The sequence below is a fragment of the Bison bison genome, unplaced genomic scaffold, assembly GCF_000754665.1.
Source record: "Bison bison bison isolate TAMUID 2011002044 unplaced genomic scaffold, Bison_UMD1.0 scf7180017864174, whole genome shotgun sequence".
NCBI classification, from domain to species: domain Eukaryota; kingdom Metazoa; phylum Chordata; class Mammalia; order Artiodactyla; family Bovidae; genus Bison; species Bison bison.
In genome coordinates this window covers 3,316,661-3,329,864 of record NW_011494746.1, presented here as the reverse complement: position 1 = coordinate 3,329,864, position 13,204 = coordinate 3,316,661, and the positions used below count along the sequence as shown (strand labels likewise).

Genomic DNA, 13,204 nt, shown 5'->3' with positions numbered 1-13,204 from the left:
TTACAAATTCCTGGGCATCCTGGGTTGCGATGGAGGTGATCGTTGCGGTGGTATCGGTGTGTATGTGTGTCTACAAATATATTCTGGGGAGCAGTGAGGAAAAGGAAAATAATGGAGATTAATATAGGAAAATGTATGATTTTCAGAGCAGATAATAATAGTTGATTGAAGCTGTTAGTGAACCAGGTTAGTTTTGTAAGCCGAAATGCTGAGACACGGAGGTTTGCCACAAAGAGAGGGTTTTCACAAGTCAGCCAAGCGAGGAGATGGGTAAACAAGTGTCAAATCTGCCTTCATGGAGGCAAGGGGCTCAGATTATGAGATAAAGAAAAAAGAAACAGAGTGGTCTGAGGCATGGGGAGTGTGTGGAAAGGTAACTGGATAAAGGTGTGGTAACTGTCATTCTGTGCAGGTGTAACTAAGCTACACCTGTTCAAAACGGAGGCACTTAGCATGATGTGAGGGTGGAGTTTTCATCCCTCTGATGTCAAGAGGTCACTGAATAGACACTTGCGCATGCCCAGTTGGAGGGTCAGTGGTCCTATCCAGTCTTAATCGGCTCAACTGCAACTAGACACAATTGACTCCAAGTTCTTGGAAAACAACTCAAACTTCAGATTGTTCAGGCTTGTTGGTGCTTGGAGGAAATGCAAGTCTTATGTAGCCACAGTTAAAACAAACTTGACTAGTGTAGGCAGATTACAGGTGAAATGGATTTAACTAATGATGACCCATGGTTTCAAAAGCAGCAAAGCATGCTATGTATAGTTTCAACCCTGTATGCTCCGACTGTAAAACAGAGGAATCTCTAGAGTCTGGAGGGACCACTAAGCCAGCATTCCAGTGGCCCTGAGGACTGTGTTTTTAGTGTCAAGTCAAGATCTGGCCTGAAAAGAACCTGAATTTCCTTGTAGCAGCCAGAGCTCTTAGTCAAAAAGGAGAGTCTTCTCTAGCTAGTGAGAGCAGGAAGAGTATTTATTAAAGGATATATGGTAGAACACTCCTAGAACATTAGGACAGCCAGAGAAACAGTCTTGGAGGCTGTGTGTCAAGAACTATGCCCAAATTGCCTGGAGAACTGCTCCCTTGGAGCACAATGAGCTTTCAGCTCACATGGCTGATACCAAGATATCAAGACCTCTGTCTTCCTCCTTTGGGAAGCTCCATGTCTCTCCCATATTTTTTTTGCCACAATTGAGTTTTAAAAACATTGTTTAAAAAATAAAGAATAACACACATGCAGAAGGTGCAAGTGGTTATATGGTCTACCATATAACCATTACCCTGGCCAAGAACTTGAAATTTCCCTAGAGCTTTCTGCCCCTTCCAGTCCCTGCCTCTTATCAAAGGCAGAATGGCTATTCCTGTTGTTCTCTGGGCTGCATCAAAAATCTTGCATCTGACTGGAGGGAACTGGGTCACATTCATATATTTTAATCTTAACTAAATCTGAGAAAGTGAGTTTCTGGCATGACACTAGGGACACCAGGATTTAAAAGATGGAGATTTCCCCCAATATAGGAAGGGTTTGCCTAGGTTTTGAACAGCTTCCCAACGTGACAGATGGTTGCTGTGTTCTCCAGTGGGTAAATAACACCTCAGCCTTGTTAGGTGGAACCGGGTAAAATTTCTGTCTTCGTAGGTTAAGTGGTTGAATATTGGCAGGTCTTTGTGGTTCAAACTAAGAGAAAGGACAGTATCAGTCTAAGGGCAGGAAATGGAAAATTATCTGAGGGAGATAAGACTAGAAGTGTCAGGAAAACAGAACTGCTTCAAGCCAGCATCAGTGATACGAACCTATAATTTACCTACTTTGTTACCCCAAACTCCCCCACTGCTATACTAGAAGTTTGTGGACCTCAGACACATGGCTGTGTGTGTGTATGTGTGTGTTGTTTAGTAGGGAGCCCCAAAGCGTGGAGCTTTGTGGGTTATTTAAGGGGACCAGATGAGAAACCTCAAGACAGGAAATTTAACACCTTGGTAGGTGCTAGTGGAGAAATGTCAAAGCAAGATGGAACTGCAGCCTTGAGGCCTGCTCTAAAGGCAGGAGGGTGGGTAGTGTTACCCATTCTCACAGTTCTAAGTGGCTGTTGTGAAAATGCACATTGTTAATTCAAGGAAATCATCAGATGGCTCAAAGATAGGCTATAATTAGGTTCAGCTCAGCAGTGCTTAATAGAGGAAAAATAGAAATAGTCAAAATGCCCACTTATAGATTTATTAAGTAAATTATTATTTAGCCATGTACTAGAATGCTAGCTTGTACCTAAAAATGGTGTTGCAGTAGAATGTGCTAAGAAAAGTTGGTCAGGAAGCATGCATGCTAAGTCGCTTCAGTCGTGTCTGACTCTGTGTGACTCCAATGGACCGTACGTGGCCCACCAGGCTCCTCTGTCCATGGGATTCTCCAGGCAAGGATACTGGAGTGGGTTGCCATGCCCTCCTCTAGGATCCTCCCCACCCAAGGATTGAACCCGTGTCTCCTGCATTGGTAGGTAAGTTCTTTACCTCTAGTGTCACCTAGGAAGCCCTGATCAGGAAGCAGTATAGTCTAAAGCTTCAAAAGCCAAATGTTTTGTCTTGGCTCTGCCCTTTACTGGTTGAGAGTCAGCAAGTTCCTCATCTGAGAGCTTAAAAGAGTTACTACATGGGAACTTCTCTGGTGGTCCAGTGGTCGAGAATCCACCTGCCAGTGCAGGAGACCAGGTTCGATACCTGGTCAAGGAGGATCCCACATGCCATGCCACAGAGCAACTAGGCCTGAGCACCACAGCTACTAAGCCCACACTCTAGAGCCTGTGAGCCACAACTCCTGAGCCCCTGCGCCTAGAGCCTGTGCTCTGCAACCAAAAGTGTTAGTCGCTTAGTCATGTTCAGGTCTTTGCAATGCCATGGACTGTAGCCTGCCAGGCTCCTTTGTCCATGGGATTCTCCAGGAGTGGGCTGCCATTCCCTTCACCAAGGGATCTTCCTGACCCAGGGATTGAACCTGGGTCTCCTGCATTGTAGGAGGTCTCATGCAGTGCAGGTGGATTCTTTGCTAACTGAGCCACCGGGGAAGCAAAATGAGTAACTCTCCAAGAGGTGGCTTAGAATTTAGGCTGAAGTACCATCTTCTTGTGTGCTGTGTGTGCTCAATCACGTTTGATCCTTTGCAACCCCATAGACTGTAGCCTTCCAGGCTCCTCTGTCCATAGGATTTTCCAGGCAAGAATACTGGAGTGGTTTGTCATTTCTTTCCCCAGGGGATCTTCCTGACCCAAGGATCGAACCCAAGTCTCTTGCACTGGCAGGCAAATTCTTTACCAACTGCACCACCTGGGGTCTTCTTGCCTTTACAGGTTCAAAATTATAAAGTGTTGTCTTCTTAAGGCCAGTTTTGAAAATTCTACCCTTATCCTGCCCTTCTGTCCTTCCCTCTCTCTACTGGTAACTGCTACTTTTGCTTTTTATGTCTGTGAGTCTGTTTCTATTTTGCTATATATAGTTGCATACAATGAGGCACTAGTGGCTCAGATGGTAAAGAATCCGCCTGCAATGCAGGAGACCTGGGTTCGATCCCTTGGTTGGGAAGATTCCCTGGAGGAGGGCATGGCAACCCACTCCAGTATTCTTGCCTGGAAAATTTTCATGGACAGAGGAGCCGGGTGGGCTACAGTCCATGGGGTCGCAAAGAGTCGGACATGACTAATTGACTAAGCACAAAGCACATCTAACATTAATCAGACACAACTACTATCATGACTAGTACTGGACTACTAGTACTAGACTAGTCTAGACTACTGCTTCTTGGTAGAAATTTGTATCGCAAAATTTGAATTTCTAGTAGCTCCATGTAAAAAGGTAAAAAGAAATGGATGAAATTAATTTCAATAATATACTTTATTTAAACCAGTATACCCCAAACATTATCATTTCAGCATTTATCAATATATTCATAATGAGATATTTTATACTCTTTTTCATACAAAATTTCACAATTTGGTATGCATTTTACACTTAGGACACACCTCGGTTCAGACCAGCTGCATTTCAGATGCTCAGTTAGCCGCCTGAAGCCAGTAGCTACCATATCGCACAACGTGTCCTGGATACTTTCTTTTTAGCTGGTTGACAGCATGTGGAGCACAGAAAATTGTTTTTGGGAGACTGGGACATAAGACAGACATTCTAACTAAGGGGTAGGGAGGGGCAGATAATAATGGAAAAGTCTGAAAAATGGTGTACCCAGATAGAGTGCCCAAATACTTTAATACCATGGAATCTAATGTCTGCATCCCCTCAGGAAACTTTTCTACTAGTTTTTCTCTTTCTTCTGTATCTTGAACCTCACCGTCCTTTTAATTCCTAAGTCTTGACTATTTTTTATTCATAATCCTGAGGGATCGCGGGCAGGAGGAGAAGGGGACGACAGAGGATGAGATGGCTGGATGGCACCACTGACTCGATGGATATAAGTCTGAGTGAACTCCGGGAGTTGGTGACAGACAGGGAGGCCTAGCATGCTGCGATTCATGGGGTCGCAAAGAGTCGGACATGACTAAGCGACTGAACTGAACTGATTCCCCAGGGAAGGTTCCCAAGAAGGGAACCACCCTTCTTCACTTCTGAAAAGTTCCAATCACAATAGACAATGGCCTGTTATAACCATTTCCAAAAATAATGAGATAATGCAAGTTAATTGCAGGTCAAGAAAGGAAACAACCATTGAATATCAGACATAAGTACTGCAAGATATGTTTTACCAATTTACCTTCCCTGCTCCACAAAATATTACTTTGATCCTGTCTACTCTCTTCTTCATGTCATTGGAATTTCTCCCTTTATCTTTCTATCCAGTTTAAGAAGTACTTTCAAATTCATGTAAAGCATTGTAGCTCTCTCCCACCATTTGAAATGTGATTTTGTTCTGACTTTGCACATACAAGAATTTATTTTGGGCTTAGCTAAATAAGGAATTATTTGCTCTATGACTTTATCATGGAAAAAAATACAAAGAACTGGCAGAATCTTTGAAACTACAGTTATTCTTTAATATAACCCAGGATCAAATTCTTAGGCATAGATTCTACCCACAGAGATCCAAGGGGTGTGAGCTGTATCCTTATTACAAATTATTATCTTGCCAACTTTGGAAATGATTGTCATGTTTGCTCAGCTGTTCTGACTGCTTCCACCACTGCACCACTGTTAACAAAGCTAGGGTAAGTTTTTCTCTGGGACCCACAGCTCCTTTGATTAACTGTAGACTCTTATGGTTTCTAAGCACCTAAAAGAGCTTTTATACCCTTCAGTAAAATGCTCTTCTAGTTTTACCGTTCCCTCCGCTGAGAGATCTTCAGCCACAAAATTCCATTCTCCTTTAGCCAAGGTCTGTTGGAACACTGCCCTAACTGCTCCTGATTCCCAGGGTGGGTAAAGTGATGAGACCTCCTGACCATGAGTTAAAGGGGTCTTAGAGATGACGTTGACCCACCTCTCATATCACTGATGAGAAACTGAAACCTATGGACACAGTTAATTGGTGGTAGATCCAGAGCTGGACCTCAGAACTGTGGTCTCTGTTTCATTATGTTTTCCACTCCAAAAATGAATGGGTGAGAGAAGAGTCAGGGAGGCCATTGTTGTTCAGTCTCTCAGTGATGTCAGACTCTTTGCAACCCCATGGACTGCAGCATGCCAGGCTTCCCTGTCTTTTACTATCTCCTGGAGTTTCCTCAAAATCATGTCTATTGAGTCCATGATGCTATCCATGATGTTGTGAGGGGACAGGGATGGGCAAAACAGGAATTCACTACTTTAAGGACCTAATGTTAAAGGAAGTAGAGAGACCTCTGAGAAGGGTGAACAGATAATCTTGGTGTTCACTAATACTAGTCCAGTGTATGATGTTTGAAGCTTATATGACTCAGGAGTTGGGAAAGCTTGTCACTTCAAGGAAGTGGCTTAGAGAAATACCTTTAAGATTAAAGAGGAAAGTCTCTGCTGGTCTAATTACAGGAGGTAAGACACAGAGTGCATTCTTTTAAATAGAAATCCTCTACCAATATCCACCTCTAAGGCTTGACCAAAGGGTCAAGTTATGAGCAGTAGCTGGGTACTTCATCCTGGGTGCTGGAACCCTGCTGAGTTCTCCCTCCCTTCCTTTAGGCCATCAACATATTTCTCAAACAAATCAGTCCTAAAGGAAATCAACCGTGAAAGACTGATACTGAAGCTCCAATACTCTGGCCATCTGATTTGAAGAGCTGATTCATTGGAAAAGACCCTGCTGCTGGGAAAGACTGAAGACAAAAGGAGAAGAGGGCAACAGAGGATGAGATGGTTAGATAGTATCACCTACTCAATGGACATGAATTTGAGCAAATTGGGAATTAGTGAAGGCAGAGGAGCCCGGTGTGCTGCAGTCCACGAGATCACAGAGTCGGACACAACGACTGAACAACAGCATCTCTGCTTTTAAGACTCAGGTTCAAAGGCTCACTTTCTAGACTGACTCCTCTCCTCATTAGCTGCAGAGGACCTGAGAGAGAGTAGGGAATTTTTAGTGGCTCTAGCTAGTATTTCAGGCTTATCTATCCATTAGCAGGGGATTGGCACTTGCTCTTTCATTTCCACAAGGGAATAAATAAATAAAAACTTGGAAGGAAGGACATTGCTGAAAGATTAACAAAACAATATAAATCATATAAGGAACAGTTGGCAACTGAGTGTCCAAGATATGAAGCAGAAGAGGTGAAGGGAGAATTGAGGATTGGTCTGTCAACTCCTGTAGGTCTTAGAAATGAAACGAGATGGGCGATGACTGATGGGACCCATTGAACTTCCCGTTGGCAGTAGTCTCTGAATTCCCTGCCTTGGGAATTCCATAAAGAATGTGCTTTAGTTTTCATCACTAAAGCCTAGCAATTGCATCTCAAAGTGTGCCCAGCAAAGTATAGGAATGTTCCCTATGAAAACATTCTGCTGAGATTCAAGATTTTATTTCAGCAGATGAAAACTAGAAGGCTCTGCCCACAAACAGCTCTGTCTTTTGCTGTCCGTTCTGATCAGGGCCAGCAAATGGTATGGGCAGAACTGTAGCCTTCTGGGTGAAGACTCAGGCCTGTTTTCCTGTCATGTAGAGCAGATGGTGTCAGGAATAGTTGGGCTACTTGCCTGATGGTAGAAAGACAAACTGTGACGTTTGGGGAGGTGGTGGTAGGAGACAGGGCCAGCCATAGAAAGGCCCCCTTTTATGACCCTCTGGGGATGCAGCACTGGACTTAGGACTTAGGAATCCTGGATTCAAAGCCTGGCTTTCACATTAGCTGTGTCTTGCACGATCTTCTCCGTGTCTTAGAATGCTGGTTTCCTTGGTTGTGTCCTGGCCCGGTTTTTGTCTCTGAATGGTACATGTGTGCTAAGTCGCTTCAGCCTTGTTGGACTTTATGTGACTCTGTGGACTGTAGCCCACCAGGCTCCTCTGTCTATGGGATTCTCCAGGCAAGAGTACTGGAGTGAGTTGGTATGCCCTCCTCCAGGGGATCTTCCCAACCCAGGGATTGACTCTGAGTCTCCTGTATCTCTTGCATTGCAGGCAGATATTTTACCCACTGAGCCACCTGTGAAGTCCCTCTGAATGGTAGGGGAATATATATGTATATATTTATTGAGGTCTAGTTGATTTATAAGTTTCAAGTGTACAACATAAAGATTCACAATTTTAAAGGTTAAAATCTATTTATAGTTACTATAAAATATTGGCTGTATTTCCTGTGTTCTACACTATATCCTTGTAATTTAATAGTAGTTGGTACCACTTAATGCCCTACCTCTATCTGATTTCTCTCCACTAGTAACCTCTAGTTTGTTTTGTAATTCTGTGAATCTGTTTCTTTTTTGTTATATTCACTAATTAATTTTTTAGATTCCACATATAAGTGGTATCATATCTTTGCTATTGTACATAATAGGTTGTTTTTATATCTCTGCTATTGTAAGCAATGCTGCCATGAACATTGGAATGCATGTGTCTTTTCAAATTAGTGTTTTCATTTTCTTCCGATATATATCCAAGGTATATATATAACTGCGGAGTTATATGGTGGTTCCATTTTTAGTGTTCTGAGAAATCTCTGTACTGTTTCGACAGTGGCTGCACCATTTACATTCCTACCAATAGTGCATGAGGTTCCTGTTTTTCCATATCCTTGGCAACGTTTGTTATTTGTGTGTTTTTTTTTTTTTTTTTTTACGATAGCCATTATTAACAAAGAATGTTCCATCTATGTTTTCTTCTGGGAGTTGTATGGTTTCTGGTCTTAACATTTAGGTCTTTAGCCTATTTTGAACCTTCTCTTAAGAAACAAAAGAGGGAAACCAGATGTTTTCCTCTTTTCTCTCTTGTCATAGATCCAAGAGAGACTCAGTCTACACAGACATCCCTTCTTATCCAGGTCTCCCATCCCCAGGACAGCTGGGCTCAAGCAGAAGTGATTAGCTTGATGATGGTGATGATACTACCACTACCAATAACGATAACTTACTGTGTATCAGGCACTATCCCAACTACTTTACAAATATTGCCTCATTTAATCCTTCCACAACACGATGTGATACCTGGCTTTATAATTCCTGTTTTGCAGTCATAAAAGGGGAAGTGATAAAGTAGTTCACCATCTCTTATATTAAGTTTGTCTTAACTTATACTACCATTGCAGCTGCCTTGCTCAGTGACTATGCTAGCTATATAAAGAAGTACATGCAATGTGTTGTAAATGGTATAATGTGCTCGGGGTCGCTTACAGGCCTGGTAGTGGTCAAGAGGGCAAGCTCTTGTATGGGAAGCCCTCGTTAGAATCCTGACCCCATTCACTTGGACAAGTGACTTCACTTTTCTGTACCTCTTTGTCTTCATCTGAATCAAGGAGATAACAGTGCCTTCCTCATAAGAGAGTGGGGAGAATGAAAGGAGATAATCTACGTAAAGCTGTTAGCACAGCACTTGTACATAGTAAATTCAATACATGTTTGTCATTATAACCATAATTCAAATAAACGATGTATTTGTTAAGAAGGGCATCAAGGAGTTGGTAAGCTCCAAGATCTTGGAGGATAGGAAGGTAGAATATTTTGGGCATGCTTTGGGCATACTGACTTTCATCATAATGTCGAACAGTTTTCGAGCAAGACAAATGCTATGATGGTATAAGTTAATATATAGTTAATATAAGTGACTATGAACTACTTTTATCAATTACCCTTATATGACTGTGAAATAAGCTTCCCCGGTGGCTCCGGCAGTAAAGAATCCACCTGCCAATGCAGGAGACCCAGGTTCGATCCCTGGGTCAGGAAGATACCCTGGAGAAGGAAATGGCAACCCACTCCAGTATTCCTGCCTGGAAAATTCCATGGACAGAGGAGCCTAGTGGGCTTCAGTCCATGGGGTTGCAAGAGTTGGACATGACTTAGTGACTACACCAGCACTGTTCTAAGACTGTAAGATGGGAATAGCACCACATATGTCATTACACTGTGAAGGGATTAAATGAAGCAATATTTACAAAGTAGTTGGGAGCAACTGAAGCACAATTAATTCAGATTGCTTGTAGGGTATCAACCAGGCAATTAATTTTGCCTGGGAAGCATTTACTCTCTTCCTCTGGTAAAACCACCCAGTTTTGCTTTGGGAAATGGCCCTTCCCTGTGCTATGGGGTTCTGACCTGGTTCCTTCTCATCCCAGGCCACTCATTTCTGTTTCCTTCTGGATTGACTCAACTCATGGGACCCATGCTATGGCTAAAGTGTACTCAAGGCATGGAGAGCCAGTCGGAGCTCCCAGGAGATCACTGAAATTCTGGGTTCAGATGTGCCTGAAACTAGACACACACCTGAATGCCCCGACTTGTGATTTAATAATTCTGCTTTTAGCTTAACCTTTTTGAATTTGTTTTCATCTTTGTAATTGAAAGAATACTCCAGGTATACTAGTTATACTACTACTACTACTACTAAGTCACTTCAGTCGTGTCCGACTCTGTGTGACCCCATAGACGGCAGCCCACCAGGCTCTCCCATCTCTGGGATTCTCCAGGCAAGAACACTGGAGTGGGTTGCCATTTCCTTCTCCAATGCATGGAAGTGAAAAGTGAAAGTGAAGTCGCTCAGTCCTGTCCGACCCTCAGCGACCCCATGGACTGCAGCCTTCCAGGCTCCTCCATCCATGGGATTTTCCAGGCAAGAGTACTGGAGTGGGGTGCCAAATGCTATTTAAATATAGCTCTAAATTCTGGGTATACTCTAATTTTGTGTTTTATTACTTATAGAACATTTTTGTCTTCACTGTTGACAGATTATAATAATAATTACTTTCATCATCGTCATCAGTATTCCACCTATACCTGATCTCTCTGCCAGCCTGACAACAATTACTAGCTTAAGTGATTTATTCAAGGAATAAGGAACAGAGGTGAAATTCAAACTCACATCTCTCTGATTGTAAAACTGGTGCGTTTTCTACTACACCAAGCCTCCTGTTCATCTTGAGGTAAGAATGTTTTCCATCTGAATGCATCTTTTATATTATGATGAAAGTCAGTGGAAAGATAAATTTAGCAAAATTCACTTTAAACATCTTCTGTGAGTCAAATCCTTTTTGAAAATTACAACCCCTATGGTGCTTCATATTACATCACTGAAGTTCAACCTGCTAAATCCCTGCCCCTGCCAGTCACACCAGTGTCCTTGTTTCTGAGAAAAAGCCTTGGTTTTCTTTCCTGGGAGACATGGAATTAATGCATATTTTGCAGTGAATTCTATGCGAAGTAACTATGAAGGAATAGGGCTGGGGGTGGCCTTTGTTTTCAAGGAACTTCAGCTCCATTGGGGAAGATACATATAGAGTGAACGGAATTTCTTCCAAGCCAGTTGGATGTATGCAACCATCAGCCCTAATAGTGGGGTGACAGCTACAGAGGAAGGGTCAAGTATTAGTAGGATGGTACGTCAGGGAAGGAAGACTTTAGGGAGTCAAAATGTTGAGCTATGTCTTGAAGCAAGAGAAGAATTCCTCAGCAGAATGTAACCTCAGGTGATCTCAGAGTTCACCGTCATAGGTGGAGCCTGGAACACTCTAAGGTTTCATGGTTTGCCTGCTGTCAGGCACCGGGACACTGCTGAGCACCGGGAATACAACAGGAATGTGGACAGAGTCCTCACCCCACAGTGCTTTCAGTTTGGCAGAGACAGACCAACATGGCAGAGTAATACATGTATAAGTCCAGTAAGGGCATGCTGCCCGGAGCATTCAGGGTGGCCTGGTCGTGAACATTTCAAGCCGGATCTGACGGGTGAGAGGAGGGAGCGCCACAAGGGGGCGCTGCAGAGGCTGAGGAGCAGTGGAGGCTGGTCCAGGAGACTGGCGAGAAGGTGGCTGGTGGAGGGAAGGGCTGGTTGTTCGCTGGAGCATTTCCAGGTGGACCTGGAACCAGATGCGGTCATGAGAGAATACGTGGGGACCACCTGGAGATGGCATGAAAGAGGAGAAGGGGTAGCCCCGACCCCACCCTCTGCCTTTGACGCTGTTGTAAAATCCAGTGAGATGAATTCAAGGCTTGTGAGAAAGGACTCCAGGTGTCTCTTTTCTCCCCCTCGTTAGTCAGTCCGTCTTCCCTCAGCTCAGCCTGGCAGAGTTCTGGGTTTCCACCTCCTTCTATGTTCCTTGTTGGCAGTGGATAACCTCACAGAAATGGCTTCCTGGAGCTCGCAGAGCAAAGCCACCAGCACCCAACCCCTGGACTGTTCTTCCCTTTTTCTAAACTACATGGACGGCAGCTCGCCTACGCCCTGGAGGCATGGTTGGCTGTAGCTCTTGCCTCACCATGGGAGATCTGGGCAAGGGGGTAAAGGAGAGGGAGAGGGTTAGAAACCTCGGACTCTGCTTCTCTATCTGTCTCAGGAGCCACCAGCCCTGGGTCCTGTTCCCTTCCCTGCTTGTCTTTTCCCCTCAGGTCTCCACTGGGGCACCAACTCTTGTGATACATGCATGTCTTTTGTGATACATGGATGTCTCCCGTAACCCTGGCCTTCAGAATTCTCTCAAATATCCAAATCTGCAACTCTGTCCCGAAGTGTAGAGAGGGCCGAGTTAGAGCCTCTGTGTGGAGATTTTGTCTGCCTCTATGAGATCTCAGTCAAGTGGGCCTTAGGAAGCATCACTATGAACAAAGCTAGTGTAGGTGATGGAATTCCAGTTGAGCTATTTCAAATCCTAAAAGATGATGCTGTGAAAGTGCTGCACTCAATATGCCAGCAAATTTGGAAAACTCAGCAGGGGCCACAGACCTGGAAAAAGTCAGTGTTCATTCCAATCCCAAAGAAAGGCAATGCCAAAGAATGCTCAAACTACCGCACAATTGCACTCATCTCACATGCTAGTAAAGTAATGCTCAAAATTCTCCAAGCCAGGCTTCAGCAGTATGTGAACCGTGAACTTCCAAATGTTCACGCTGGTTTTTAGAAAAGGCAGAGGAACCAGAAATCAAATTGCCAGCATCCACTGGATCATCGAAAAAGCAAGAGAGTTCCAGAAAAACATCTGTTTTTGCTTTATTGACTATGGCACAGCCTTTGACTGTGTGGATCACAATAAACTGTGGAAAATTCTGAAAGAGATGGGAATGCCAGACCACCTGACCTGCCTCTTGAGAAACCTGTATGCAGGTCAGGAAGCAACAGTTAGAACTGGACGTGGAACAACAGTCTGGTTCCAAATTGGGAAAGGAGTACGTCAAGGCTGTATAGTGTCACCATGCTTATTTAATTTATATGCAGAGTACATTATGAGAAACGCTGGGCTGGAGGAAGCATAAGCGGGAATCAAGATTGCTGGGAGAAATATCAGTAACCTCAGATATGCAGATGACATCGCCCTTATGGCAGAAAGTGAAGAAGAACTAAAAAGCCTCTTGATGAAAGTGAAAGAGGAGAGTGAAAAAGTTGGCTTAAAACTCAACATTCAGAAAACAAAGATCATGGCATCCGATCCCATCACTTCATGGCAGATAGATGGAGAAACAGTGGAAACAGTGGCAGACTTTATTTTTGTGGGCTCCAGAATCACTGCAGATGGTGACTGCAGCCATGAAATTAAAAGACGCTTACTCCTTGGAAGAAAAGTTATGACCCTCCTGCTGCTGCTGCTAAGTCGCTTCAGAA

At 43.7% G+C, this 13,204-nt stretch overlaps 1 long non-coding RNA gene across 2 annotated transcripts in view; it reads left to right on the top strand.

Moving 5' to 3' along the window:
* The first annotated feature begins 6,286 nt into the window (after positions 1 to 6,286).
* LOC104990270 overlaps positions 6,287 to 13,204 on the top strand; it is a 40,169-nt gene continuing 33,251 nt past the window's right edge. Inside the window, exons 1-2 of one of the 2 annotated variants that reach the window (XR_825492.1) lie at positions 6,287 to 6,327; positions 10,341 to 10,535. This is a non-coding gene — a long non-coding RNA (uncharacterized LOC104990270). Of the gene's footprint in view, positions 6,328 to 7,586; positions 7,628 to 10,340; positions 10,536 to 13,204 lie in introns of those variants that run through there. The other variant, XR_825491.1, reaches the window with a different exon arrangement.